Genomic DNA, 9502 nt, shown 5'->3' with positions numbered 1-9502 from the left:
TGCAGCTAAGTGTGCAGTATTCATTGTTTTATCATTAAAGAACCATAGTTCTCATTTTTGAAGAGAATGGCAGGATCCTGGGGAGGGGAGAGGTGAAGGTGCCAACACAGGTCAAAGGTTTGTAGACCAAGTGACCTAATCAAAATACTTCCCTTGATGTTACACTAGGGAGCCATCTTTAATGTAGGGATCCAATAAGTGTTAGGGGGTTAGAGCACCAGAAGACAAACAGTTGATGCAGGAGTAATGAACATTGGATCCCCCTGACTTTCAATCTTGTCTCCCAAGAACAGAAAATATGCAGGGGAGAACTATCTTTCTGGAGCAGAACAACATCCCATGGGGGAATGATATGCCCAGAATGAGCAGCCTTGAGCTGAAGAGGACATGTTTTTGTTTTCCTTCAGAACCCTAAGTCTGGCTCAGAGATCAATGGTGGACTTGTTCCTGCTGTCTCTTCTTCTATTCTGCTACATGAGCTGAAAGTGACTCCAAATGGTGAAACCTTGCCAAGAGAAGAGACAAGTTCTGGAACTGGCGCTAACTAATTCCTCCCCCAAACATTGGAAGTGCTTGTGTTTACAGGACATCCTGCTCACCCCTCATGGCCCACTGTCAGTGCACAAGTGGGAGTCCCCACCACCATGCCAGTTGCTGCTGAATGGCAGAAGCTGTGACAATGAGCTGAGAAAAAAATATAATCCTAAGGAGAATGAAGCTTAATTTATAATGAACGAAGGACATTTATAAGATTCAGTGATGTTAAAATTTACATTATATTAAAGAACTAATATAGATCACAACTTTCAATAGAAAATTATAAAAATATGTCTAAGTGCCAAGTTTAGTTTTATCTATGAGAGTCGAAAAAATTAATATTATTTAAAATAAAACAGCAATGAAAACATTACTTGGTTTGATATTTACCTTTTAAGAAGAAATTATTCTTGATAACTAGGAGGTGATCCATAACATAAGGGGGAAAGGTAAAATATGTGCAATACTATTTTTGAAACTTTAGAGCATTAGGAAAATAATATAAAAATAAGTAATGTAGAAAAGTTTAAATGGTAATCATGAGCACATTATCCAGCTCTTAGTTGCCCTCATAAATAATATTTTCAGAGCACTCTTGATATCTTTATTCCTTAGACTGTAGATGAAGGGGTTTAGCATGGGTGTGACCACACTGTACATTACTGAGGCTGTTGATGTTGAGTATGAGTTTTGGGCAACAGCAGAACTAAGTTACTCACCTAGGCTTGTGCCATAGAATAAGGAGACAACTGACAGATGAGACATACAGGTGGAAAATGCTTTATATCTCCCCTGAGCTGATGAGATTGCATGTATGGAGGAAGCTATCTTAAAATAAGAGTGAAGAATGCCAACAAGGGGACCACCACCCAGTAGCACAGTGGTAACATATATCACCACATCATTAGGAAAGGTGTCAGAACAGGCAGAGTGCACTATTTGATTTAGGTCACAGAAAAAATGTGGGATTTCCAAGTCAGTACAGAAGGACAGCCATAACACCATTAAGCTTTGTAGCAGGGCATTTAGGACACTCAGCATCCAACATGCTAGAACCAGCAACACACAGAGCTTGGGGTCCATGATGACCGTGTAATGCAGAGGGCGGAAAATGGCCATGTAATGGTCATAGGACATCACAGTCAACAGAATATTGTCCAACATTAGACACTGTATGAAAAAATACACTTGAGCGATACAGCCTTTATATCTTATGACCTTGCTCTGTGTGTGGATGTTCACCAGCATATTTGGTACTGTGGTGGAGGTGAAACCAATGTCCACAAAAGAAAGGTTGGAGAGCAAGAAGTACATGGATGTGTGCAGTTGGTAGTCTGACACTGTGGCCAGTATGATGAGCAGGTTCTCTAACACAGTGGCCAGGTACATGGATAGGAAAATTCCAAACAGTAAAGGCTGCAGTGCTGGATCTTCTGAAAATCTCAAAAGAAGAAATTGTGCACTTTGTGTGTAATTCTTGGATTCCATATTGTTGATATCAACTGCACAGAGGGAGAGAGAGAGGGAGAGAAAGAAAAGAGACAGAGAGAGGTATGGGGATGAAAGAGGAATAGACTTGCATTAGTAATTTTTCCCAAATTATATCATATATTTTCTATAGTCAACACATCATTTTTATGTTTCATGTATTTATTGGTTCCCATTATTGGACCATTTTGGCATCTGTAATAGGAAATTTCTATCCAATGTTCACCTTGGTGTTAAGAGATCATGTGTTCTCTTATTGAAATGAAAAAAATTTGTATACGTTACAAAATTTAAAATTGAATATAAACCTTGTTAAAAGAACTGCCTAGATGATACGTGAAGAGTGCAAAATACTTATTTCCATTGTACATATAATTTAATGATGGAGAAGTTATACAAGCAAACTTTAAACATTTTATAAGATGTGAGATCATGGCAAATGCCTGGAAGAAAAGGAAAGAAAATAAAAATAGACCCCATATGGATGTTTATTGTTTTTTATTTTCTTTAAATTATCTTTCAGGCAAAACCAGTACATAGGATGACAGTTGAACAAAGATCTCAAGGAAGATGGAGTGAGTGCCACAAGATTCTCTAGGGAAGCTGTGTCTGCAGGAGGAACAGACAGTACTAGACCCAGAAAAACATGTGGCATTCAGTTGTTCAAGCCAAGAAAGAGGAGTGTTTCTGTAAAAAGAGTAAGAGCACGGTGTGTGACTCGGGTGTGGAGGCTGAACATGTTGGTTTCCTAGAAGCTAAGAGTACAATAGTCATAGAGGCTGTGCAGCACAGAGAGGAAGGGAGGATAAATGAGATCAAATAGTGAGTACAGAAATACATGGAAAAGAATCAAGATCTAGTCCTCTATAGCACAGTTCTTAAAAATTATAATTAAAAATACATTTTTGTATATTTTGAAATACGTAGAGAGGATATTGAATGTTTCCAACACAGAAAGTAGTAAATGTTTAAAGAGATGGCCATAATTACTGTAATATTACATTTTACCACAAAACATGTGCAGTTAGTATACCTATTCAAATTAAAGAGTTCCAAAAAATTTCCCACTGCAACCACATCTACACCATAAATTTCTCTTGTAGTGTATATAATTAGATATAAACATGTATTTAAAAGAGAAACATTTTGTGTAGATCATAAGATCACAGAGCTTAGAGGAACCTACCAAGTTCAAAAATCTCAGTGGTGTCAATTACATTCGTTGTTCTTTTATGTGATTATAGTTAAACACACAGATTCTCCATATCCTTGTGCTGTAAAATGTGACAATAACCATGCTTGGCTCATTAGGATTTTGTAGAAATTAAATCAGGTAAGATATAAGAATAATTTAATATGATTCTAAAAGAGGAGAGTAAGGAGAGGTGTTAGAAAATACTGAAGAATTCCATGTGTATATCCAAAGGATATGAAACATACTTTAAAGGGATAGCACCTACGTGTATAGTGGCATCATTCACATTAAGCAAGATATGAAATTAACCTAGGCTCCCACCAATCGATTAATAAATAATTAAAATGTAGCATATGTGTACAATAAAATATTGGTCAGTACACTTTGTATGCATGTATCAGATTATCATACTGCACCGCATGGTTAGGCTCCAATATTGTGTAAATTAATAATATAATGAAGTACATAAAACACTGAAGAGTGAAGAGTTTGTTGTCACTGAAATATCACAAGAAAAGATTTCCCTGTGTCTAAAGGTTTTTCATTTGGTCTTTAATAAGTTGGTTGCAAAGTTTTATCTCCAATTTAAAATGAAGATTTTTTTCTCTACATTTGTTGTTTTGAGTGCTGGCCTCTGTACTATGAATTACCATTTAGAGCCTTTTGACTTATGACAGGATTATATCTTGATTTAAACTTTACAGGTTGAGGTTACATAAGTCAAAAAGCATTTAATTCATATTACCTACAAAAATCCTGCTTAGTAACAGAGTACACCATAGTCTCAGGTTGTTTTCTCTTGTGATATTGTGGATGACTGATTGCTGCATGTATGCAGCCTTGGGGAAGAGTATGATAACATATGTTACTAATATGAGTAAAGGAAAAACTGTAGAGTGCAATTTCCTTCATATGAGTATTGTTCCATCATAAAAGCAAGAAACCATATGTCAAATCATCATATGTTGAGATCTATGTGAATATTGTGTCAAGAAAGCCCTTCTCTGAAATTACCTTCATCACTAAAAGCACACAAACCATACACACTTATGCACAGACAGAGAGCACACTGTAGTTATATTATGTTCATCTTAGCCCCAACCACATTATTAGAAATAAATTGATATGAGACAAGTTATCATCAAATTAACTTTTTCCTAAGAATATAGAAATGGAATCTAGAAATTCCAGTTCATCAATATCTCATCCTGTGTAACTATGAGACCCTATATTGTTATGGGAAGTATCTGTCCTGTTTTTACAGAAGCAAATATATGCTCAGAAAATAGAGGAGGGGGATTATATGGATCTGAGTGAGGAAAAGTCTTAATAAGCACAGGTGGTCCCTGAGAGATGATAAGGAAGAGCAGGCTTCCATCTTTCTGGTGGAATTCCAATTCCAGGTATATGTTCATGATGTCCAGCAAAATAATAAAGGACAAAAATATATTTGTCCAAAAGACATTTTTTTATGAAGAAACACACAGTCTGAAAACTACAAGAGAAAATAAAGAGCAAGCTTAGAAAAGAATTCAACAATTCAGAAATAAAAATGTAGAATGAAGAACAAAATATTTTTTGTCATATTTTTCATGAGACACCAGAAAAATTACCTTCCCTGTGGCTGGGGTACATTCATTTGACCAACTGGTCTTTGTATAATTTAATATTAGATGAGAAAGTCTGCTTTCTCATTGTTCCTGTGAGGTTCTTTCCTTTTGTATTCTTAAGTTTAACATTTAAATCTCTTTAAAACTATTGCCTCAATTTTTAACTGACACAATAACTGCATATTTTTGGAGTACTGTAATATATTTCAATTCTTTTAAACATTGTGTGATGACCAGATCAGGATAACTGACATTTCAATCACCTTAAACATTTACTACTTCTTCATGTGGGAACATTCAAAATCTTCTCTACCAGATATTTTGAAATACTGACACAATTAGTAGCTGTCAACCATCATTACCCTACTTTCTACAGAGCATAGAAATAATTCCTCCTATCAGGCTGTTTCCTTTACCCATTACTCATCTTCTCTACATTCCCTCTCCCCTCCCACTCTTTCTAGCTTCTACTTCTAAGTGAGATATGTTATATATAGTGGGATATATATATATTATATATATATAATATATAATTCTTCGAAGTGGGATATATATATTATATTGGGAAACTCCATTTGCACACTCTAGAACTAGTTCTGGTATTCAGAAAACAAGTGGTGGTTTCCCAGCATCATATTTATAAAACTGTGCAGGAAGTTCATAAAGATTTACATTAAATAAACATCTCCCTGTGATAGGTCCCTAGAACATAACATCAAACACATGTTTATTTTATTGTACTCTTTCCTAGCTAATATAATATGAAGAACAATTGAGCAGGGACTTTACTTGCATTGCTCATATTTCTTTTCACAATGGTGTGTGATTAACTATGAATTATTTAGAAAAAAATAAAGAAAATGAGATGTTTTGAAATAAAAGCAATTGTGGGGGAAGAGTACCACATAAAATATGGTGGTTATAAAGCAGTTGCATTAAACAAATTTGAATGAAGCATTGAACATATACTATAATTAGATATAAAGTAGCAATAATAGAATGATATCAATATAGAGTTATAATTACATTGATAAATACCTAGGCATAAAGTTTATATTATGCATTGCTTGTAGAAGATTCTGGCACACAAAGATACTCAGTTATTAAGTGTTGAATTAGTTAAGAATTTTGTTCCATACATATAGATGTTTATCCTAAGTGATATTATTCTTCAATTGCTTGGAAAATCCTGCATGATAACAAGATGGGATTCATAGCTATTTTCTGAAAGAAAATAAATTTGGTACTTCAGCTTAGATACTTTATGAAAAGTCAGAGGTTTTAAGCAGCTCAATATGAAAGTAAACTATGATTTGGATATACATCAAGAAAACTATGTTTAAAAATTCAGGTGTGTAAAATATTTTTAGATAAGCAACAAATATACAAGAAGATAGACACTTAACTAAATAAAACCAAAACATTTTCTGTGCAAAAATTCTCTCTGAAAAATTGACACAGAATAATATATTAAAAATTACTTGAAATTCATATAGGTTTAAAATTAGTGTTAGATACAAAATACCATTAAAATGTACATATTAAGTATAATGCAGTCAGCAAAACTATTAAGCATAACCATCACGTATGGGAGAAAATTCTTAGGGGTACTATTGAGCAGGAGGCTCAGGAGAGCCCAAACTGGAAAGAAGCCTGCACTGAGAGTAAAAAGTATTTACAGTTTATCTGAGAGCTTAGCCAGGCATCCTAATGAAAACAGCATGAGTGTGAATGCGTGTGTCATACAGAAAAAGAAATTTTGAGAGAATCTAAGAACTTAAGGGATGATGAATGGCAGTGAAAATGTAATTAAATTCATGCTTTCCAAACAACTATATGAAAAAATGGAATAAAAACTACAAGCACATTACATAATTAAAAAAATAGTAATTATTTAACAGCATTAACATCAGACACTAACTCCAGACTAAATTGCAAAAATCTTAGAAAAAACCCAAAATATCATTTGAAATCCCAGTAGTAGTATCTAAAAGTATAATTTTACCTTATGTAAATTTATAAAGATTAAAATATCTTCATGATGATAAAGGTAATTTGTAATCAAATGATGTGGAAAGGCAACCAGTGGTGCCTGAGTTCATGTAAGTTTTAAAAATAGATGTAATCATGAAAGGCACAATAGGGATAAACAGATTTAAAAACAATTTAGAAATGTGTATTTCTGTATAGGTATATGTTATTTATTGGAATGATGCAAGTGAATGTTCTACTTAGCTGAGTGAGAGAAATACAATAGAATCAGCAATTATATTTGATGACATAAGTTTTGTAAGCTTTCACACATTTCTCTCAAATAATTCAGACACATAAACAAAATTGAAAGCAACAGATTTGGTGGAAAATCTCAATTCTTAAGTTTCAAAGAATGCAATAAAGACAACAATAAAGTGTAATATGTGTGTGTAACAACTCATCAAATGAATGTAATTATTATGTGTCACAATCATATACTAATAATACACAAGAAAAAATGTTCATAACAAGTTTGCAATAGAAAAGGTAAAGACCCAAGAAACTCATATTCAATCCCATTATGAAGAAACAATTGCAAAACTTTCACTAATATATCATATTTTACCTACTAAATAAAAGTTTAATTGTGAATGTGAAGCATGATAGTACATAGTGTAATTTGTTCGAAATATAAACTCTTCCTACCAGGCTGTAGTTGAAAGAAATACACTGTTTTTTTTTTTCAATGGAGCAGCATAGTCAAAAGTGCCCTATAATACTAAGAAATGAGATACTTTCACTTAACTCTATATCCTTCCATAGCTGTATTCTGATTTATCTACTTCCCATAATTGAAAAGATCCTTGGAAACATGTTTTATTTTTACAGAAATAACATCAACCTCTCATTCCCTCTTCTTACTGTGCTTCCATTACATTCATGTCATGGTCAACAATAACCCTAAGATGCTGAGTTCAATTGACCCTTCACTTTCTAAAATCATAACTAAATACAGTAATGCATTAATTAGGCCAGCCATCAAACAACCCTGCTAACTGCAATCTCACAGCACAGGGCTGAGGTGGCTTGGTTCTGGAGGATTTCAGGTACCTAGAAGTTGGTGGCTTCCAATCTCTGAACCCCTCCTGCAGCAACTGTTGGATTCTCAGATTGACTCAGATGAGATCCCTGAGAAAAAGGTCTCTGTGTGGAAATCCTAACTATTCCTTGAATAAAGATGGAGAGGAAACTGTGTGCCCAGAAGAGACAGCAGGAACAATTCCAGCATTGATCTCTGAGCCAGACTTAGGGCTCTGAAGGACACAACCATGTCCTTCCCTGCCCAAGTCTGCTCATTCTGAGTCAGTAGCAGAGAGAATACATAGGGCTCCTTAGACCTTATCACTGCTCACATTTCTCTCTTGCTACTCCAACCGCTGGGCACACCGTTCCCCATGAGACATTGTTCTTCTCTGGAAGGACAGTTTTTCCCTGCAGATTCTCTGGCCCCTGTAGACAAGGTTGGAAGTCAAGGAAATCAAGTGTTCATCACTCCTACAACAATTCTTTGCTTTCTGGCACTTTAACCTCCTAACACTTATTGGAACCCTACATTAAATGTGACTCCCCAGTCTGACAGCTAGGAAGTATTTTGATTAGGTCCCTTGGGTCTCCAAATACTTGACTTATGTTGGCACCATCTCCACTTCCATCCCCAGACTATTGCTGTTCTCTTCAACAAGGAGGAGAGATATGGTTCTTTGATGATAAAAGAATGAGTACCACACTTCTTAGCTTCATGTCTTTTTTCCCCACTACAATTAGGAAAATCACATTAATGGCACAGGTTAAGTGCTGCTTTTTAGTACTGCATTTACAAAATATTTGCTAATTATAAGTAATGTGTTTGAATCTTTTTGTACATGTCCTTTGAGGCTAGAAATTTACAAATATTCTCTTATTTTTCCTTATAAAACTCCATTCAGTTGAGTACAGTGTTGCATATGTGTAGTCCAAACTATTAGGACACGGAGGCAGAATGAGTATTAGAGCACAGGAGTTCAAGACCAGTTCGAACAATATAGCGAGACCCTGTCATTTGAAACATACAAATTATTCTATATGGCCAGCACATTATGGCCCCACTCTGTATGCGCTATGTGTTTCAAGAGGGTAAGTGATGAACCCAAAATTACACAGCAAGTACATAAAAAAAGGTTTTAATTGGAGCTGTTTTCAAATGTTTCCAGGTCCATGCTGTATGCAGGTTGTTTCATCCATAGTCAAGGTATTCTTAATGGACACTTGGAAATATCTGCAGAACATTGGTAATCACAACAGGTCCTGTGCTACTGCCACCTAGTGGGTAGATGCCGCCAATATCCTGAGGCCTCACTGCGGCTCCCCCAACATAGTCACTGAGCATCTTCTACACAGTGAAAAATCCTAGAAGCATGATACTGTATTTGTTGTGTGCCTCCGTGTTTCCCATTTAATTATTAAGCTTTGTTATGTGGTTACATGGTTTCCATTTTATAACTCGTTTATGGGTTCGGTTCTTTTTATTTTGTTTTGCTTTGTTAATTTTTGTGTGGTGTAATTATTTTGAGATTGGTTTTATTTCCCCACTCTTTAAAAAACAGTTCTTTTTTCTTTTAATTTTTATCTATGTAAAAGTAGAGATATTGCCATATCACAG

At 34.9% G+C, this 9502-nt stretch overlaps 1 pseudogene; it reads right to left on the bottom strand.

The window, feature by feature from the left end:
* Nucleotides 1-1074: 1074 nt before the first annotated feature.
* Nucleotides 1075-2160, bottom strand: LOC147828360 (putative olfactory receptor 7A2; annotated as a pseudogene).
* Nucleotides 2161-9502: the final 7342 nt, after the last annotated feature.

Source organism: Heterocephalus glaber, unplaced genomic scaffold (genome assembly GCF_053883595.1).
Source record: "Heterocephalus glaber isolate CG9 unplaced genomic scaffold, H.glaber_assembly_v1.0 deba00001126, whole genome shotgun sequence".
NCBI lineage: Eukaryota > Metazoa > Chordata > Mammalia > Rodentia > Bathyergidae > Heterocephalus > Heterocephalus glaber.
This window is presented reverse-complemented; position numbering and strand designations above follow the sequence as displayed.